General features: G+C 50.7%; 1 protein-coding gene across 14 annotated transcripts in view; it reads left to right on the top strand.

The window, feature by feature from the left end:
• Positions 1-22,257, top strand: part of LOC136494710 (uncharacterized) — a 51,339-nt gene that overhangs the window by 7,355 nt on the left and 21,727 nt on the right. For 3 of the 14 annotated variants that reach the window (XR_010768663.1, XM_066490887.1, XM_066490878.1), the window contains 8 exons: positions 5,594-5,710; positions 5,943-5,983; positions 7,382-7,487; positions 15,342-15,377; positions 15,516-16,085; positions 16,719-16,861; positions 17,599-19,385; positions 19,478-19,783. The gene's annotated coding sequence lies outside the window, so the exon portion shown is untranslated. Of the gene's footprint in view, positions 1-5,593; positions 5,711-5,942; positions 5,984-7,381; positions 7,488-15,341; positions 16,086-16,701; positions 16,862-17,598; positions 19,386-19,477; positions 19,784-22,257 lie in introns of those variants that run through there. The other 11 variants (XM_066490885.1, XM_066490886.1, XR_010768660.1 and 8 more) reach the window with 10 other exon arrangements.

Below are 22,257 nucleotides of genomic sequence, written 5' to 3'. Positions count from 1 at the left end.
GACCTGCTCACCAAGCCCCTTGGGAGGATCAAGTTCCTTGAGCTCTGCTCTATGACCGGGATAGTTCAACTTTTCCACAAGACGACGCCCAAGACTTAGGGGGAGAATGATGGGATAAGTCTCTGTTGGCAGTCTTTGTGAGGCTGGCTGCAACAGCATCTTAACTGAGAGGACATCATTCTTGCAGCTGGTCTTTAGCTAGGACAACATCTTAGAGGACAACATATTAGGACAGCATATTAGCATCTTAGGCTAGCATCTTGGTATATGCTTGGCTGGCTAGTAGCCTATAAATATGTATCCTCAACCCCTCAGGTGGGTATGGCATTTGGAAATAAATCAGAAAATTGCCCCAACTCCTAGTGTCATCCTCTCTCGATGAGAGTAAGAGTTCTGCTACTATCAAGAGTAAGAATTCATCGACTAACAACTGGTATCAGAGCCGTATTATTCTATACCCTGAGTATTTCTTGCTCATCTTGTCTCTCAGCCCCACAACAGCCCCAGCTGTTGGCAGCAGCAGCTCCTCTGGCCGCTCCTGTCCACTCCTCTCCCTCTGTGCTGAAGCAGCCCTCTCCCCACGCAGCAGCCCTCTGGTAGCGCGTCATGTCCACAGGACAGTCTCGACGCTCGGTCGCCTTGAGCACGCGGCGTCGGCAGGAGGCCGAACTTGCCGCGGCAAAGGAACGCGAGCGAGCGGCGGCAGAGACCGCTGCGGCAACAGCAAGGGCGTCGAGGCAGGCAGCGGCGGAGCTGGCAGTAGCCAGAGTGGAGGCGGTAGCAGCGGCGGCGGCGGATGCAGCGCGTGCGGTGGCAGCGGAGGTCGAGGCTCTGCACAGCAGCATCGGCAGCTCCATTTCTGCTGATGATACCGCCGACGCGGACCTCGAGCTGCTAGAGAGGGAGGCAGTGCGAGCGCGGGCGGCGCAGTGGGCAGCCACGCACGCCCATGAGCGTGGCGGTAGCCCAGACAGGTGTAGACGCGCTGGCGGCGCTCTTGGAGGAGGTGCGCACGGCGGTGGCGCTCTTGGGGTAGCCGTGCACGCCCATGAGCGTGGCGGCAGTCTAGACAGGCGCGGACGCGCTGGCGGCGGTCCTAGAGGAGGCGCGCACGGTGGTGGTGCTCCTGGGGGAGCTGCGCACTCCCACGAGCTCGGCGGCAGCCCAGACAGGCGCGGACGCGCCGGCGGCGCTCTTGGAGGAGGCGCACATGGCAGTGGCGCTCCTGGAGGAGGTGCACACGGCAACGGTGGCGGACGGGTCGATGGAGAGCGCGACCTTCACAGGCAGCGTGGCTCTCTCTCCCCGGATCGGTACCGTGGTTACCACGGGCTCCAGGCTGTCGTCAGGGATGTCGGACCCGGCGATGGGTGGCCTACCCTCACCAAGACCAACTACGTCGAGTGGTTGCGGTGATGAGGGTAAAGCTCCAGGTGCGGCACATGTGGGAGGCAGTCCGGTACGGTGACGTCGACTACGACCTAGATCGACGGGCGCTGGATGCCCTCATTGCTGCAGTCCCGCTCGAGATGCAGTTCTCGCTTACCAGCAAGTGGACTGCCAAGGAGGCTTGGGACGCCATCGATGCGGCACGCATCGGCAGCGATCGCGCCCGCAAGTCCACACTACAGACACTTCGTAAGGAGTGGGAGAACTTGGCCTTCAAACCAGGTGAGGATGTTGATAACTTCGCTCTCCGTCTCAACACTCTGTTGCAGAAGATGATGCAGTTCGGCGACGACACCTACGGCGAGGAGAGAGCTGTCGAAAAGCTCTTCCGCTGCGTCCCCGAGAAGTACAAGCAGATGGCTCGCTCGATCGAGTCTCTGCTGGATGTCTCCATGATGTTGATTGAGGCGATAGGTCGCCTCAAGGTCGTCGACAGCGAAGAGCCACAGTCTCTCTCGGGGCCCATCACCACTGGCGGGAAGCTCCTTCTCACTCGGGAGCAGTGGCTTGCCAGCCATGGTGACTGGAAGATGGGGGAGCCTTCTTCCGCGACAGGCGGCCGCAAGCGTGGCAAGCCGCGTAGAGACGCCCAGGGCGGGGCGCGAGGATGTGCCAAGGGTGATGCCCGCGGAGGCGCCCAGGGCGGCGCCACCGGCACGAGACGACGCCTGCCGCAATTGCGGCCAGCTTGGCCATTGGGCGAAGGACTGTCGACAGCCACGACGCGGCTAGACCCATGTCGCACAGGCGGAGGAGGAGCCAGCTCTGTTCATGGCACATGCAAGTATCGAGCTACCTCCAGCGGCACTGGCTGCAGCGGCTCTCCTCCACCTTGACGAGCCAAAAGCACACACCCTCCTCGGCGACGGCTTCGACAACAACAAGACTGACGGGTGGTGCCTCGACACCGGCGCCACCCATCACATGATCAGTCGACGAGAGTTCTTCACCGAGCTTGACTCTAGCGTCCGAGGCTCCGTTAAGTTTGGGGATGCCTCTGGCGTGGAGATCAAGGGCGTCGGCTTCATCATCTTCACCGCCGTGTCTGGTAAGCACAGGCTGCTCACCGGAGTCTACTACATCCCCGCGTCGAGGAACTCCATCAGCTTGTGATAGCTGGATGAGAACGGTTCGCGCGTGGTGGTTGGGGATGAAGCTATGAGGATTTGGGATTGCCGTCGTCGCCTTCTTGCCAAGGTATCCAGAAGCGCAAATCGACTCTACATCCTTAACGTGCAGGTGGCACAACCCCTCTGTCTCGCTGCTCGTCGGGATGACGAGGCGTGGCAGTGGCACGAGCGCTTCGGGCACCTTCACTTCGAGGCCCTGAAGCGGCTCAGTGCCATGGAGATGGTGCGAGGCCTGTCGTGCCTCGACCATGTGGAGTAGCTCTGCGACGTCTGCGTGTTGACGAAGCAGAGGCGACTCCCCTTACCCCAGCGGGCGAGCTTTCGAGCTAAGGAGAGGCTCGAGCTTGTGCACGGGGACTTGTGCGGCCCGGTGACACCGGCCACACCAGGAGGACGACGCTACTTCTTGCTGCTCGTCGACGACCTCTCCCGCTACATGTGGGTGATGGTCCTCGGCAGCAAGGGAGAGGCTGCGGACGCCATCAGGCGCTCGTAGGCTGCTGCGGAGGCGGAGTGCAGCCGCAAGCTGCACGTGCTGCGCACCGACAACAGCGGTTGAATTCGCGTCGTACTGCGCTGATGAGGGCATTCAGCGCCACTACTCCGCGCCGTACAGCCCGCAGCAGAACGGCGTCGTCGAGCGGCGCAACCAGATGGTTGTGGGGATGGCTCGGGCCCTTCTCAAGCAGAGGGGGATGCCGGCTGTCTTCTGGGGAGAGGTGGTGGTGGCGGCCGTCTACATCCTCAATCGCTCGCCTACCAAGGCGCTCGACGGTAGGACGCCGTACGAGGCTTGGCATGGGCGCAAGCCGGCGGTCTCCCACTTGCGGGTCTTTGGCTGCCTCGCGTTTCCAAGGAGCTTGGCCACATCAGCAAGCTCGACGATAGGAGCACTCCGGGAGTGTTCATCGGTGACGCGGAGGGCTCGAAGGCCTACCGCATCCTCGACTCGAAGACACAGTGTGTGCGCACGGCGCGCGACGTTGTGTTCGACGAAGGGCGAGGATGGGCGTGGGACAAGGCGGTGGACGACGGCTCGGCTCCGACGTACGATGACTTCACTGTCGAGTACGTCCACTTCGAGGGAGCTGGAGGAGTAGGCAGCTCTTCTTCGGCGAGCACGTCTACCCCAGTCTCCGAGCCTCCACCGACCCCGGCACCTGCTACTCCGACAGCACTACGCTTTCCAGCTAGGACCTCGGTTGCGATGAGTCATTCGCCGGCTCCCACAGCTGGCACCGCCACGCACTCCAGCACCGACAGGCACCTCTCCGGGCACGTCTACTCCAACACCAGCTCGTGTCGAGCACAGCCCGGTTGAGCTCGCTACTCCGTTCTCTCACGACGAGGAGTGCATCGACGCGTACCACGACGGCGAGCCGTTGCGGTACCGTACGATGGAGAACCTTCTCGGCGACCAGCCGGTGCCGGAACCGGTGCCTCACGACCTGGAGGCGCAGTTGCACCTTGCGTGTGATGACGGCAAGCCTCGGTCGTTTGCAGAGGCCGAGAGATACGCGGCATGGCGTGCCGCGATGCACTATTTCTGGAATTTCATGGTTTAAACTTTACTTTGAATAATAATTATGCAACTAGATTTTATAAATAAAATATGATTTGTTATACTTTAGTTTTATAATTCAAATCTAAATTTGACTTAATTCAATTTATATTATTTATAAAATATCTTATATATATGATTTTATATAGTTAAAATAAATGAAGCCTATAGTTTTCTTTTCTACGTATAAAGCAAATTCATCGGTAGATGTATCTTTTTCACCGTAGCTCCGATTAGAGTGCTTTTCGCGTCTGTGTGTTTGTAGCGAGACGTAGATTCGTTTTACAAACTTTTTATCTTGATTTTATGTTTGGTGTACTGTTGTAATTTAGATCTATTGTTTGCTTCGTGTATGATTGTGTAGTGCTTTATAATCATGTCCAGTCGGTGAGAAGTACGTTGATGAAATAGAAGTTGGTGATCCAGAAGAAGTCTTTTGGAGGTTACAATTCAGTAGAAGAAGGATATGAGTTTTAAGACAACTATAGCATGGGATCTTCGTTGTTGTCCTATACACCTTTAATTATTTAATTCATACTGCTTGCGTCTATCTTGACTGCCACTAAGGATTTCCTAGTGCTTTGTTACCTTGTGCCTTGTTACCTATGGGGTATTGCATTGGGTAGCATGATGCTAGTGCTTAAACTAAAGCCATGATCTTGTAACTTGACTAATGGAATATGCAATAAACACTAAAAGATGTTTTTAGTAACAGGGAATCAGGCGGCTAGAGCATTGAGCTGTTTTTATGGTGCTGTAGATTCCTGTTTCTAAGGACTTATCTGTAAGTGAACATCCGGGACTTACAGTACAAATGTGAGGGCTATATGACTCTGGCTTTAGCTCAGTATGAGAACCTTTTTTAGCTTGTTAGTGGTTATCTTTATTGGCGTAAGAATAGCTTGACGAATTGGGTATAGTGCGGTCTCTGTTTCGTTGTGTAAAGCCTGTGCGTTATTGTGACATCGGAAAGGGGGGCTCTATATCTATTTACCGAGTGAATCTAATGGCCATAACTTGTTAGACGAATCTTTGAAAGGCTTCATAATAAACCATGCCGACCTTCCTTAGAAGTGGGTTAAGAGATTAGCTACCTCAGGCGAAAGGGTAAATCATGACACACAGTGAAAGTGTACAATCTCTGCAGAGTGTAAAACTGGTATATTAGTCGTGCTTACGGTCACGAGCGGCCTTGGACTCTTACGGAATAGATGCTCAATAATGATTACTGTTTATGTTATTCATAATTCATGTTTATCTGATCATGTGTTTACATGGGCTTGTGATAAACTTTGTTGCTACTCATTTGTTAGAATCATGACTTATTAAAAGCTAATCGCAGTTAAACTAGTGTCAGTCTTTTGAGCCCCTTGAATCCTATGTTATATTTGTTGTGTAGAACATGTACTTACGTTTGCTTTACTTTTTAAATCTTTGGAAAAATCTTGAATAGGTGTCAGATTGCTAGAGTTTGGAGGAATTAGGCTTGTGATCAACCAGTCAGTCGTACCTGTGGATTGGAGTCTTCACCCGAAGATTAGAGTTGTCTTTCCGCTGTTTGTTGTCTAAGGTTATATTCTTTATACTAAGTACGTTATATATTGAGCATTGTCTATTAATATTACCCTTATTTGTAGCTATATGTGAGATTTGACTTTCTGGGCTCACATATGGTGTGTATCTGGTTTTGTTCTTAAAATCGGGTGATAGATGTTCCATGTGAGCTTTATAGGTTATTTGTACCATGTTGACATGACCAATTTTAAATTTTCCAGCTGCCTTGTGATAGTTCCTTGATGCAGGTTGCTTATGGAAATAGGTTGGTGCAGCGTTTCCCGGAGAGGTTTGTACCTATCTTAGTATATTCCATTTATAATTTATGGTGCTTATAGTTGAATATCTTGCATGTATTAAATATAGTAAGCTAATAAAAAAGATCCTATCAATTATTCTTCATCGGTGGCCTTCAACTATGCAGCACGGATACGGATACGCGTATCGGTATTGGAAGGATACGGATATGCGGATACGGCAATTTTCTAGAAAACATGATACGCGGATACATTTTACTAATTTTTTAATAAATAAATAATAATACAAATTAAAATTGTGAAAGTCTAAAACTTGAGTCACAGGAAATCCTAATGTCTGTTCTCTGTTGAGATTGTGGCCGGTAGTCACAGCCCACGGATCCTATGCTAGGATTAGCACTAGCTTGTGCCAGCACTACCAAATTTGGAGAGGCCACCTATTGCAATGAAGCAATCAAGAATGGGCAACAGTAAATCAGGAAGGGAAAGTGAGGAGCAAAGCAAGAACTGCAGAAGTAGAGTAGATCAAGAATAGGCAAGGGGATGTACATGCAGAAGCAGAGTAGACAGCTTGCTTTGCTGCTGAATCATCCTCTCCCCTGCATCACGGGAGCTGGCCGCGACCATGACTGACTGGTGAGTGCTCCCCGGCGTGGCGGTCTAGAGGAGGATGGCACGGAATGACCGGAGGCCCGGCAAAGGCGGCCGGCGAGCAGCGGCGCATCCCTGCACAGGAGGCCGTCGCAGGGGCTCGATGGCGTTGCAGCCGACCGGGCGTAGCTCTTCGTTGCCGTCGCAGGGGCTTGTTGCTGGAGGCGGGGTGCAACTCTTCGTCGTCGTCGCGGGGGCTCCTTGTCGCCGGCGAGGGCAGAGGCTGGTCGTCGGTGGACGGCGGACACGGGCGCTGCGTGGGGGAGTTGGCCAGTCGGGAGGCGGAGGCGGCTGCGTGAGGCGGACTGCGCGTGGGAGGGGTCGGGAGTAGGGCAAAGGCAAAGAATGGGACGGTGGTAAGTTGGGCTGGGCCGTATCGACCGGGCCGAAACGTTTCCTTTCCTTAGTTTCCAGCCCAAATAAGCAGGGATACTCGGACACGCCGCGGAGACGTATCCCGGCCGTATCCCAGGCGTATCCGTATCGGATACGTATCCGATACGGGATACGCACCTTCCGTGCCGTATCCGTGTTTCTGAGGCCTTCAGGCATCTACTCTTGGTCATTATTTGTTGTTTGCATCTGCATGATGTTTTCTGCCAGGAGGAAATTAGGATAAAAAAGAGCATGCAAGAAACTGACCAAACAAAAGAAGATTCATGTGTGTGATAGTTGCAATGGTTTTATCAAGTTGGTTACAGTTTGCAATATCTTTGCTTAATACCTATATGTGGCTATTATCGCTGGTTCTATTTTTGTATTTATTATGTGGTTGCTAGGATTGAGGGGGAGTGGCGGTGGAGCTACAGTACCTGCGGGTACTATTTACGCGAGGGAGGCTGGAGGCCGACCGGGGGCCTTGCCTACGGTCGAGCAAGAGGGAAGGTATTTCCTTCTTAATTGTTGCTTGATTAGATTAATACATCTTCTCTCCTTATATAGAGAGGTTTACTTAACTCCCAAGTAAGGCTTACTTGACCTTTAAGTAAGCGACCCATATCTCTAATTAATCCTAACACTAATGGGTACTCTAACACTACACCCCACCTGGACATGCAGCTCGTCCTCGAGCTGCAACCGAACGAACTTATAACGCTGACTCGACTCCTAACACCTAAAAAACAAGCCTTTTACATAGTCTTATTTTATTATTCTCAACCTGAAATGGACTGGGACTTTTTTTTGACTCCTGAACATAAGGTGGACACCATCCGCACGCCGACACCATCTGCACGCCAAACTTGCATGTGTACTGATGGATAAGTCTCATGTGTGGTTGGTCTGTGTGGGGTTCTGCTGCTCACATGGTTCTTTTGGCTGTTTTTCTGTTTTTAGGACAACATCTTAGACTAGAGGACATCTTAGACTAGAGGATAGCATCTTAGCTAGGACATCATATTAGCATCTTAGACTAGCATCTTAGACTAGCATCTTGACATATGCTTGGCCGGCTAGCAGCCTATAAATATGTAACCCCAACCACTCAGGTTGGTATGACATTTGTGTGAGTTTGTGTGAGAAATAGACAAGAAAATTGCCCCAACTCTTAGTGTCATCCTCTCTCGATGAGAGTGAGAATTCAACGACTACCAAGTGGTATCAGAGCCGTATTATCCTATAGCCTGAGCATCTCTTGCTCATCTTCTCTCCCAGCCCCACAACAGCCCTAGCTGTTGGCAGCAGCAACTCCTCCGGCCGCTCCTGTTCACTCCTCTCCTAGCTCGTCTGAAGCAGCCCTCTCCCCACGCAGCAGCCCCTGGAAGCGCGTCATGTCCGCAGGGCAGTCTCAGCGCTCGGTCGCCTCGAGCACGCGGTGTTGGCAGGAGGCCGAACTTGCCGCGGTAGAGGAACGCGAGCGAGCGGCGATAGAGACCGCTGCGGCGGCGGCAAGGGCATCGAGGTTGGCAGCGGCGGAGCTGGTAGCAGCCAGAGCGGAGGCGGAAGCAGCGGCGGCGACGGATGCAGCGCGTGCGGCGGCAGCGGAGGTTGAGTTTCTGCGCGGCAGCGTCAGCAGCTCCGTTTGTGCTGACGACAGTGCCAACGCGGACCTCGAGCTGCTAGAGAGGGAGGCAGCGCGAGCGCGGGTGACGTAGTGGGCAGCCGCGCACGGGTGGCGTAGTGGGCAGCCGCGCACGCCCATGAGCGTGGCGGCAGCCTAGACAGGCGCGGACGCATTGGCGGCGCTCCTGGTGGAAGCGCGCACGGCGGTGGCGCTCCTGGGGCAGCCGCGCACGTCCACGAGCGTGGCGGCAGCCCAGACAGGCACGAATGCGCTGGCGGCGCTCCTGGAGGAGGCGCGCACGACGGTGGCGCTCCTGGAGGAGGCGCGCACGGCAACAGTGGCGCATGGGTCGATGGAGATTGCGGCCTTCACAGGCAGCGTGGCTCTCTCTCCCCGGATCGGTACCGTGGTTACCACGGGTTTCAGGCTGTTGTCAGGGATGTCGGCCCCGGCGGTGGGTGGCCTACCCTCACCAAGACCAACTACGTCGAGTGGGCTGCGGTTATGAGGGTAAAACTCCAGGTGCGGCACATGTGGGAGGCAGTCCGGTACGGCGACGTCGACTACGACCTAGATCGACGGGCGCTGGATGCTCTCATCGCTGCAGTCCCGCCCGAGATGCAGTTCTCGCTTACCAGCAAGCGGACTGCCAAGAAGGCTTGGGACACCATTGCTGCGGCACGCATCGGCAGCGCCCGCGCCCGCTGTTAGTCGCTGAATTCTCACTCTTGGTAGTAGGAGAATTTTTACTCTCATCGAGAGAGGACGACACTAGGAGTTGGGGCAATTTTCTTGTCTATTTCTCACACAAATGTCATGCCAACCTGAGGGGTTGGGGTTACATATTTATAGGCTGCTAGCCAGCCAAGCATATGCCAAGATGCTAGTCTAAGATGCTAATATGCTGTCCTAGCTAAGATGCTGTCCTCTAGTCTAAGATGCTGTCCTCTAGTCTAAGATGCTGTCCTAAAAATAGAAAAACAGCCACAAGGACCTTGTGAGCAGCACAACCCCACAAAGACCAGCCACACATAAGACTTATCCATCACCCGCAAATCCACACTGCAGGCACTTCGCAAGGAGTGGGAGAACCTGGCCTTCAAGCCAGGTGAGGACGTTGATGACTTTGCTCTCCGTCTCAACACTCTGTTGCCGAAGATGGTGCAGTTCGGCGACGACACCTACGGCGAGGAGAGAGCTGTCGAAAAGCTCTTCCGCTGCGTCCCCGAGAAGGACAAGCAGATGGCTCGCTCGATCGAGTCTCTGCTGGATCTCTCCACGATGTTGATCGAGGAGGCGATAGGTTGCCTCAAGGTTATCGACAGCGATGAGCCACAGTCCCTCTCGGGGCCCATCACCACTAGCGGGAAGCTCCTTCTCACTCGGGAGCAGTGGCTCGCTAGCCAAGGTGACCGGAGGAAGGGGGAGCCTTCTTCCGCGACAGGCGGTCGCAAGCGTGGCAAGCCGCGCAAGGCGCGCAGAGACGCCCAGGCCGGGGTGCGAGGACGTGCCAAGGGTGATGCCCGCGGAGGTGCCCAGGGCGGCGCCGCCGGCAGGCACAAGCCGGCACGAGACGACACCTGCCGCAACTACGGCCAGCTTGGCCATTGGGCCAAGGACTGTGACAGCCACGACGCGGCCAGGCTCACGTCGCACAGGCGGAGGAGCTGGCTCTGTTCATGGCACATGCCAGCATCGAGCTACCTCTAGCGGCACCGGCCGCAGTGGCTCTCCTCCACCTTGACGAGCCAAAAGCACACGCCCTCCTCGGCGACAGCTCCGGCAACGACAAGACTGACAGGTGGTGCCTCGACACCGGCGCCACCCATCACATGATCGGTCGATGGGAGTTTTTCACCGAGCTTGACTCTAGCGTTCGAGGCTCCGTCAAGTTTGGGGATGCCTCCGGCGTGGAGATCAAGGGCGTCGGCTCCATCATCTTCACCGCCGTGTCTAGTGAGCACAAACTGCTCACTGGAGTCTACTACATCCCCGCGTTAAGGAACTCCATCATCAGCTTGGGACAGCTAGATGAGAACGGTTCGGGCGTGGTGGTTGAGGATGGAGTCATGAGGATTTGGGATCGCCGTCGTCGCCTTCTTGCCAAGGTATCCAGAAGCGCAAATCGACTCTACGTCCTTAACGTGCAGGTGGCACAACCCCTTTGTCTTGCTGCTCGTCGGGACGACGAGGCGTGGCAGTGGCACGAGCATTTCGGGCACCTTCACTTCGAGGCCCTGAAGCGGCTCAGTGCCATGGAGATGGTGCGAGGCCTGCCGTGCCTCGACCATGTGGAGCAGCTCTGCGACGTCTGCATGTTGACGAAGCAGAGGCGACTCCCCTTTCCCCAGCGGGCGAGCTTTCGAGCCAAGGAGAGGCTCGAGCTCGTGCACGGGGACTTGTGTGGCCCGGTGACACCGGCCACACCGGGAGGACGACGCTACTTCCTGCTGCTCGTCGACGACTTCTCCCGCTACATGTGGGTGATGGTCCTCGGCAGCAAGGGAGAGGCTGCGGACGCCATCAGGCGCGCGCAGGCTGTTGCGGAGGCGGAGTGCGGCCGCAAGCTGTGCGTGCTGTGCACCGACAACGGCGGCGAATTCACGGCGGCTGAATTCGCGTCGTACTGCGCTGATGAGGGCATTCAGCGTCACTACCCCGTGCCGTACAGCCTGCAGCAGAACGGCGTCGTCGAGCGGCGCAACCAGACGGTTGTGGGGATGGCTCGGGCCCTTCTCAAGCAGAGGGGGATGTCGACTGTCTTCTGGGGAGAGGCGGTGGTGTCGGCCGTTTACATCCTCAACCGCTCATCTACCAAGGCGCTCGACGGCAGGATGCCGTACGAGGCTTGGCATGGGCGTAAGCCGGCGGTCTCCCACTTGCGGGTCTTCGGCTGCCTCGCGTTCGCCAAGGAGCTTGGCCACATCAGCAAGCTCGACGACAGGAGCACTCCGGGAGTGTTCATCGGCTACGCGGAGGGCTCGAAGGCCTACCGCATCCTCGACCCGAAGACACAGCGTGTGCGCACGGCGCGCGACGTTGTGTTCGACGAACGGCGAGGATGGGCGTGGGACAAGGCGGTGGACGATGGCTCGGCTCCAACGTACGACGACTTCACTGTCGAGTACGTCCACTTCGAGGGAGTTGGGGGAGTAGGCAGCTCTTCTTCGGCGAGCGCGTCTACCTCAGTCCCCGAGCCTCCACCGACCCCGGCGCCTGCTACTCCGACAGCACCACGCTCTCCAGCCAGGACCTCGGCTGCGATGAGTTCTTCGCCGGCTCCACCACAGCCGGCAACGCCACGCACTCCAGCATCGACAGGCACCTCTCCGGGCATGTCTACTCCAGCTCGTGTCGAGCACAGCCCGGTTGAGCTCGCTACTCCGCTCTCTCACGACGAGGAGCGCATCGATGCGTACCACGACGGTGAGCCATTGCGGTACCGTACGATGGAGAACCTTCTCGGTGACCAGCCGGTGCCGGGACCGGTGCCTCACGACCTGGAGGCGCAGTTGCACCTTGCGTGTGACGACGACGAGCATCGGTCGTATGCAGAGGCCAAGAGACACGCGGCATGGCGCGCCGCGATGCAGTTGGAGATGGATGCGGTTGAGAAGAACCGCACCTGGGAGCTTGCTGACCTTCCTCGTGGTCACCACGCGATCACCCTTAAGTGGGTGTACAAGCTGAAGAGGGATGAAGCCGGCGCCATCGTCAAGCACAAGGCTCGCTTGGTGGCACGAGGTTTCGTGCAACAGGAGGGGGTCGACTTCGACGACGCCTTTGCTCCTGTGGCACGGATGGAGTCTGTGTGACTCCTCCTTGCGCTAGCTGCCCTGGAGGGCCGGTGTGTTCATCACATGGACGTCAAGTCGGCATTCCTTAACGGCGACTTGAAGGAGGAGGTCTACGTGCACCAGCCGCCGGGATTTGCGATCCCCAGCAAGGAGGGCAAGGTACTCCACCTGCGCAAGGCCCTCTATGGCTTGCGGCAAGCACCGAGGGCGTGGAATGCCAAGTTGGATTCCACGCTAAAGGGGATGGGCTTCGAGCAAAGCCCGCACGAGGCGGCCATCTACCGATGGGCAATGGAGGAAATGCCCTGCTGGTGGGTGTCTACGTCGATGACTTGGTGATCACCGGCACCAAGGATGCGGAGGTGGCGGCATTCAAGGAAGAGATGAAGGCCACCTTCCAGATGAGTGACCTGGGGCCTTTCTTCTTCTACCTGGGAATCGAGGTGCACCAGGATGACTCTGGAATTACGCTTCGACAGACCGCCTACGCCAAGCACGTCGTTGAGCTAGCTGGGCTCACCGACTGCAACCCAGCTCTCACTCCGATGGAGGAGAGACTGAAGCTGAGCCGCGACAGCACGACGGAGTAGGTGGACGCTACGCAGTACCGGCGTCTTGTGGGGAGCCTTCGCTACCTCGCCTACACATGGCCGGACTTGGCATTCTCCGTCGGCTACATTAGTCGGTTCATGCAGCGACCGATGATGGAGCACCAGCAGGCTGTGAAGAGGATCATCCGCTACGTTGCGGGGACTCTCGACCACGGCCTCTACTACCCGAGGTGCCCTGGGGTGGTACACTTCGTCGGGTACAGCGATAGCGACCACGCCGGCGACATCGACACCAGCAAGAGCACGAGCGGGATCCTCTTCTTCCTCGGCAAGTGCCTCGTTAGCTGGTAGTCGATCAAGCAGCAGGTGGTGGCCCTATCCAGCTGCGAGGCCGAGTACATAGCGGCCTCCACCGCTTTGACAAAGGCGCTCTGGCTCGCTCGACTGCTTGGTGATCTCCTCGGCAGAGACACTAGAGCGGTGGAGCTCAGGGTGGACAGTAAGTCCGCTCTGGCCCTGGCAAAGAACCCCGTGTTCCACGAACGCATCAAGTAAATGGGTAGAGTCGTCGAGCCCATCGCCCATGACGGGATGGGAGACGGCGAGGCCGGCCACCGCAGCACCCCCGTCCCGCTGGTCTGGGGCATGCCGTAGGGGGAGATCGCCTACGGCTGTGGAGGTGGTGGTGGTGCCGGCTGTTGTGGAGGGGGAGGTGGTGGGATGAGGGCGGCCAGGGTCGCCTGCATGGCTGCCATGCCGCGGGCAATTGCAGCCATGCCGCGGGCAATTGCAGCCACGTCGGCGGCCAAACATTCCAACGTCAGGGGCGCTCCCAAGGATGCGGACATGGGGGCAGCGGAGGAGGCTATGATTGGCAAGGTCTCTGGTACCAAATTGTTATGTGGTTGCTAGGACTGAGGGGGAGAGGTGGTGGAGCTACAGTACCCCATGGAGCTACAGTACCCGCGGGTACTGTTCACGCGAGTGAGGCTGGAGGCCAGCCGGGGGCCTTGCCCACGGCCGAACAAGAGGGAAGGGATTTCCTTCTTAATTCTTGCTTGATTAGGTTAATACATCTTCTCTCTTTATATAGAGAGGTTTACTGGACTCCCAAGCAAGACTTACTTGACCCTTATTAAGTAAGCGACCCTTAGGATTGAGGGGAGAGGCGGCGGGGCTACAGTACCCGCGGCGATACCGTACCCATGGGTACTGTTCACGCGAGGGAGGCTAGAGGCCAGCCGGGGGCCTTGCCCACGGCCGAGCAAGAGGGAAGGAATTTTCTTCTTAATTCTTGCTTGATTAGATTAATACATCTTCTCTCCTTATATAGAGAGGTTTACTTGACTCCCAAGCAAGGCTTACTTGACCCTTAAGTAAGCGACCCTTATCTCTAATTAACCCTAACACTAATGGGTACTCTAACACTATTAATCTGAGGAGTGTGATAGATAGTTCTATAATTAAGCATCAGCATTGTTGCACAGTACTTTCATGATCATTTTTCATCTAGTTGACCATACCCAAAGGGTAAGGTTGCAGGCAGTACTCATCAATGCATTCTTATTTCCTGCTTCTGCAGCACTAGATAGTAAAGATTTTGGAAAAATCTGTCAGTGTGACGATAGATAGCCCTCAATATACATCTGCACTTTCATTTTATATGCCCAAAACAAGCACTGGTACTATGCCCTAATTTTTCTGTATCCAGCCTACACAAATACAAGCATTGATTTATAATAAAATCCTGTTCTCAAATTGACAGGACTGTGCAAAGCTATGACAGATCATGGTCCTGTTTCTTTGGTTAGGCCTCATAAAAATTATTCCTGCAAAATGGTGATAGATAGCAATAATCATATATTTATTTAAAAATCCTCCTCTTAACCGATCCCATGCCAATAAAGCAGCATTCTTGCCAAGGGATGGAAATATTTGGTGGAGGTACATGATTTCATTATGAATTGACATTTGTCTAATTTCACATGTTTTTCTTTCTAATAATGTGCTGTTGTACTACCGATCTTATGACTATGGGTAGATTAAATTATTGAAGAGCAACCAACACCCTTCTGTAGTTGCCTAGACTCGCAGCCTTCTGAGTTAGAGTATTTCCTTGGTAAAAATATCTCTGTTTTCATATGGTCATGACAAAATGTTATGTACATTAAAAAAAAATGAAAAATACATATAATCCAGTTCATCTAATGTAATTGCAGCGCAATATGGACTACATATACACAGATACTTGCATTTAGAAACATGTGAAGTCAGATATATTTCAGCATTCATTATGGTTAAAAGTTGATTTAATATGCTTCCCACTGTTCATGTTCCCGGTTCCTATGCAGGGAGCTTAATTTGGAAACTGTCCTTTTGTTTCTTGCAGGATTTTCTATCTTGCCTAGATGATAATGACAAAGTGGTCAGTTCATCTAACTTAGTGTACCTCCTGTTGGTTGTGTTCATGCGTTTGTTGATATATCGTCATTACTGTCGTGGCTATTGCTTTTTTGGATATTTGTGATCCTTTGTTTGTACGCATGGGTGTACATAATTACAGATCTTGCTAGAGAAAAAAGGAGAGTTTCCTTGTTGGTGCCAATGTCGCTGGAGGCGCATTTGTTTCATCGTCTAGAATCAGACATGGTGCAATTGGTCGATGGGGGCAGAAGGCAATTGGGTACGATGGCAACAAGTAATTTGGTTTATATGGATTTTTTGTGCACCATTTTGGTGGCGCATCAAAGGATGATGTTTTTCTCTATTTATTTCCCATGTTTCCCTACACCTGAAATCAAATCATCACATCACATGTCCAGTTTTCATGTCTCACCACATATGCTCATGCCTTTCCTACAAAGAATGTTTTATTAACAGAAATAATACTATAGTAGGAACACAATAGCTGCGTTGCCGACTTCGCAGTAGAGTTCTTACCTTTTCTCTTCTTCATAGCTACCTGCTTTGCCTGTAGCAATTTTTCATGTGCCAACCTAAATAGAAGTGCACACACATATGTTTCTGGAATAGCCATTCTTTTTTCTTTGCTTGCATGTAAACATCTCTACTGGCTACTGCAATTAGCCTGCGTTGGTCTATTCAGTGAGGTTGGCCACAAGAACCACCATAAGTACGTCCCTGTTACTATTTACTCTCAACGAACCATTCAGATTGTTTGTTTTGTTTTATCAAAGTAATAAAAATCACACTTTTTGTCAAAATTAGAGTATATTTTCATGGGCTGGTTATGGAGCTTTTGTGTATATATGAAGAATGTGTTTGTTTTCGTACAGTTGACTAAGGACAAGGCCAATGCATTTACCATGGTAATAAAAGGACAATAAACAAACAAAAGTGGCAGACAAATCTGGTTTGGTTTAGGGTCACATCTCCCAATTCCCTCTTGGGCACTTGGCCAAGGCCAGTCATTTTGTGGTCACATGATCTTAGAAATTACTTGATCTGTTAAGTACTTAGTTCTTAGGAAAATGATGTCTGCTCGAATTTTGCTTCCACATTGAAGTTCAAACTTTAGTCTTTGTTGCAAGAGAATATTGTCTGAAATCTCAATTAACCAATAGGTCAATATGCAGCACCACCTTTTGCCTTGACCCACTAGAAAATTGCACACTTCAGGATATGATGCATGCTTAATTCCTGCTTCTTCCTTGGAGCTATGCTAGTTTTTTTTTACTGTCACTCCATTCGTAGTGATGGTTTCTTCATTATCCTCAATGTGACTGAAGGCATGTTTGCAAAATAGTTACAAGTTAAGGGGGCGTACCCAGTGCAGAGAGCTCTCGCTCTGTGCGGGGTCTGGGGAAGGGTGTCAGTGGCAAGCCTTACCCTCGCCTGTGCAATGCGAGGAGGCCGTGACTTGAACCCGGGACCTTCCGGTCATAGGCGGTAAGATGCAAAAATAGTTACAAGTTAGATGCAAAAATAGATTTCTGTTTTGATTTCCTATACGTAGACTTTCTTTGTATTAATTTATGCAAACTAGAACAGAAACTACTAAAAGTAACTGCATTTTTTTTTGAAAGAAGCTTGTCACCAACCACCGATTGCACAAAGCTGTCCCTTTTATAAAATTCTTGCAATATGGTTCAGCGATCATCATCTTTAACAAAAAAGGTGCTTTTGCATGGCTGTTGGATTTTCTTTTGATTTATCCTCCATGAATATGGAAAAATATGTTTCCGTTATTTTCCTAGAGATAAACAAAAAAATCGATTCTAAATTGTCAGAGTATTTCTACATTGCATCTATGATTGATTCTTGGAGCTTAATGTATCGTAGTCCATGTAAAGTTACAAAGCTTGGGGAATTCAGACAATGAAATGAAATGAGACCAATGGACTTTTTCATTTTTCTGGTTTATTCAACCTCCTGCGCAACTACTAGCCTTGCCCTTTTTTTCTCTTTTCCATTTTTTATCCCTACTGTTTCAGCAGTTGGGGATATTGGCTTGATTTACATTGTTGCTGTTTTCAAAAGAAAAATTACATTGTCTGGTGCATTTTCCCTAGAATTTGCATGGCCCTCATAGATGTTAGCCATAAATAATCCCCATGGATTATTCTCAGATTATTTAAACTCATGTTACACAATATTATATGTTCTCACAAAACACTACATTTCAGGATCTTGCAGCCCACATTGCAATATTGATTGGCAAACCAACTCAGGTTATCTTTACCAGAAAACCAGAGTTGGCGAGCACACTCATCGGTGAATTTGTGTGTGTCACTGGGTAAGATTTCTTGGTTCCAAATATCTGAGTCACAGTTGAGAACTAATTCTGCATATCCATTGACATGAAAAACATCTCAAGTATAGATTGTGTTAGTTATTATTACGTAGAGTATTTTCTTGCCCATCTATCAAAATATACGATGAACTATGCAATTATTGTCATTAATCATATGTTGCTCCTACTACTAAGGGATGAAGACGCGTCCGCATTTTATTCCTTGGGTATATCACTCCTACATTTTTGCAAGCAGTACATTACAGAACAATGTCAATATTTTAACAAACCATAAAATAATCCACTATTACATCAAACCAAACAGTTCCTTCACAGATTACTTCAGGCTGCAGCTACCACACAGAATGCATGTGCTGATGTGCCACTACCAGATCACCGGTAAACCCTTCTTCACACAGAACACCCATATTCTTTTCACAAATTCACAAAAAAAGAATAATATACCACCATCTGTAAACATAAGACTCCCCCAGGCGGAGCTCCGTGTCCTTCGACAGCGGCCTTTCAGACCATGAACCAAAATACTAAACAGCTGATATGCAAAGAAGCATCCAAATGGCCAGTTAGTCCAAAAGGAACTGCTTAGTTATGTTCTAGACAGCGCTACTGCTAACCATGAAACCCATTGTACAAAATCAGTGTTCCTATACAGTGTAATCATTATCCACCCTGCTCTTAATCCTCTTCAGTCCATTTATTCAGCATGTATGTTTCACGACGACATCAGTCGTTCACTTCAGCACGCGCGCAAGGGCGTGCGCAATGTACTTGTTAATAAGGTAAAGATGGACATTTTTTCTAAAAAATAATATATAATGTATACCTTTACAAACACAAATGCCACTCACGTCCACTCACCCTTTTAAAGGAACACAGTCACATCATACGCCAATGAATACATCCAAAATACTAGGGTATCAGTTTCCAACAATAATTTATAATTTGAAACGAGGTAGGCAATTTCCTACCACCAATTAGCATCAACGCAAATAGAGAGCGAATAGTAAAGCTAGAGAGTGTAGAGCTAGAACACTTATTATCGAGACGGGACAGATGGCTGCTCAAGAAGAGCTCAGGCCTACGGCCTGGGTTAGTAGTGGTTACGGTTACATTTGGAAGGGGCGTACTCGTCGGGGGTCAAGGTCGTCGAGAGCTGCTGTTGTTTGTTCGGTCGGCTCGGTTCGTTCGTTTACTTGGCCGGTCTCGCCCGGTTCAGGATACGGCCAGGGCCAACCTTACCTGACTCGAAACCTACGGTGCCCAGGAAACGAGTCATAGTCATCTTCTGTTTTTCTTGGAGAAAAATCTCCAGCTCACTGACTGCCAGACTTCCCGGTTTCCACTTAAATTGCTTGCTCCGCTGCAGTCAATCAAAGGAAATATATATATATGCATGCCAAATAAAAGTCTCGGATGATCGAGATGTGTTCGATGCCTATAACTACGACCTCCGAGATGGCAGTTTAAGCAAAGCAGCAGCATATATCTCGATCTCACAGGGCTGGGGACGAGAATTTAACTGGCGCAGGAAGCCAAGCGCAATGGCATCCCGCACCAAAACCACCTGTCTCCTTGCGATCCTGCGGGTCACGCTACTGCTCGTCGTCTCCACCGTTATCCTGAGCAGCTCCCTTTGCCATGGAGCCCGCGATGCTTATGGTTAGTTATTCTGAACAGCTCTTTTCTAATCTTGTGGCATGATATGGTGTACTAACTGCCAAAACACTACACTATGGCTGCATCATTTCAAGTGTCGGCTCCCGCCACCATCCACGCCCGCGGTCGTATTATACCGGCTCCACCGACGAGCGGAGATATCCCACGTCGGCCCTAAAAGCTGCCTCGACACGGCCGGTAAAGAAAGAGTTGGAACTACAGTATTGCCTAAGGTCGACCTACGATGCAACTCTCCAGGACGCACAGTGAAATGCTAAGCTGTACCTATAACCAAAGCGTCTAATAATACGGTCGTGTATTTAGTATTTTAGTATATGATATGAATAAAACTGGAGATGAACTGCCGAAATGCAATATATATACTACCTGAATTCCCTGTACGTTGCCATATGTGCCATGGGATTTGAGAAAACTTTGCCATTGAACGAAGCGAAAGATTAGAGATAAATCAATTATCGAGGGAATGCACACTATATATTACACACAGGAGCACTTGCAATTTGCTGATAGCAGGATTGGTTCATTTTCGAATAAGGAAGCCCGTCATAGGGTTTATGACAAATTGATGGAAATAACTACACAATCTATTTCTTCTTCTGCAACAAAAAATTGCGGAGAGATATATATCTGCCCGACTAATTTCGCTTCACCCCATCTGCCACTCGCCCGGCGCCTGAAATTTTTAACAGCTGTGCGACCCGGTCAAGCTCCTCTCCAAAAATAACGGATCGAGCGGCAGCCCACGACCGCGCCCCTCCCGCCCTTCCCGCCTGCTCTCTCTCGCGACTCCACGTCTCCACCGCTACGGCTGCGCTGTCGCCCCCTCCCTCCTTAGGTTCTTCCCTCCTGCCCGCACACCCGGTGCTGCGGATCGGCGTGCCGCCCTTCGCTCGATCCGTGCGCGTTCGCCCGGACCACGTTCTTGGGCAGCGTGAAGTGCCGAGACGACCAGCGCTGCTGCCGCGGGGGTGGGGTGGGGGGTGGGGGGTGGGGGGGTGTGGGCAGGCGCTGCACCGCACGCCAGGCACTCGGGTCTTCGTCAGTTCTTCGTCGGCAACCCAACAGGTTGTCCACCCCTTCTCTTCCCTTTATTCGGATCTTATCTAATTACATTTGCGCCTGCGGTTCTGTGTGCTTTGATCTGAATGTTATTGCATTGAGAATTTTATTGTATTGCCTTTCTTGTAGGACATATGCGTTCCGTTAACAATCTTGATGGATCATGTGTTAACTACGATCTCCAATGGCGCATTTAGTTCAATGTCTCTCATGTCTCATCTTTGCCTTCTGTATAATTCATTAATTAGTTGAAGAGCATTTTTTTAAACTAATGCTCCAATGGCAAACCTTCAGTTAGAGAAGGCGGCAAACACAGGCAATGGTGAAGTATCTTGTTGCTATATGCATTACTGTAGTAAATATTAAGAAACACAAGATAATTCATAAGAGACTACGCTTCAACAACCAAGACAGGAAGTTCTTCACTCCCAATAAGCAATCAATTTTTCAAAGTTCAGGCTACCATATAAAATGGCAATCCATTATCCTTTAGCTACCACTAGTAATTGTGAGTTGGATGCCATTGCCATGAATGTGTTTTGCATCAACAGTAAGTTAATCACTGATCCAACTGATCAGGTCAAGATTTGGCTGGAACAAAATTGTTTGTCTCTGTGCATATTATCTGGCATTTCAATTCGATTCAAGCCAAGTTCAAGCTTTCAAGGACAGAGCTGTTTCTATTTAAAAAAAAAACTGAAAACATGTATTAGCCTAAAAGCACCTTAAAAATGGAAGTCGACAAATAGATTTTAAATATTTTTCTTACTAAATAAAACTGGCAAAAACTACATAAATAAACAGGGAGAAAGCATTGCTCAAGATGGTCATCAGGCCATGTACTTGTGGCTATCTTTCTGCTGCATAATGGGCAAGTTTCAATCTTACCACTTCAAGCTCAACATCTTCCATGTCATCATTTGTTGACCATGAAGATAAGCAGATGTGCATTACTGTAGTAATGACAGTTGATTGAATAACATAGTCTACCTGTAGTTTTCAGCCGCCATGGAACTTTCACTTTTCAAGATACAAAATGGGCACAACCAATGACTCCAAACTATACTATCATACTAACTCTAGTATACCTAGCCCATTCTATGCCAAGTTCTGTACATCAACGACCTTAAAGATATTTTTGTATGCTGGAGTCAGGAAATCTTGTGTTTGTTTTATTAGTAAATCTTGTGTTCAGTTTGTGCATAAGACAATCTTCAGCTTCATTTATCTGTTGCCAATCTGTTGAGCTTCAGCCATTCATAGTTTCAGTCTCAGTTCAGTTTGTCCATCAAACAAATCTTTAGTTTTGCCATCAAACAAATCTTTGGATTGACCATCAGATGATCTGCAGTTTGGCCATTCAGTTATATGTAGCCGGCTTCTATCATTGAGTTTGATGGTTTATAGTTTTAGATGTTACAAAAGTCTTGCATCATTTTAGGCTTGCATCTCACCAAGTTGGGTACTCACGGATAGCTCCGATCACTGCTGCCTTGATGGCAACCATGGCTTGCCCCTTGACGGCAGTACCCCTCCCTGCTCATCCCTGTTCTTAATCCGGCAGGAACCTTTTAGTCTTGTAACAGGTACAGGTTAACATAGAGGACATTTCAGTCTTAATCATTTAGATTAGAAAGGAAATATTTCCTCTATTGTCTATTTTTAAATGGGTACATATCCTAATAATTGTGCTACACTGTTTATAAATCTAGGGAGTAATACCTTCAATATTTATGTGGGTTACTTTTCAGTCTAGAGAGTAATAACACAGCTCAAAACCATTTGACAGGCTATG

The sequence above is a fragment of the Miscanthus floridulus genome, chromosome 11, assembly GCF_019320115.1.
Source record: "Miscanthus floridulus cultivar M001 chromosome 11, ASM1932011v1, whole genome shotgun sequence".
Classification (NCBI taxonomy): Eukaryota; Viridiplantae; Streptophyta; class Magnoliopsida; order Poales; family Poaceae; genus Miscanthus; species Miscanthus floridulus.
This window is presented reverse-complemented; position numbering and strand designations above follow the sequence as displayed.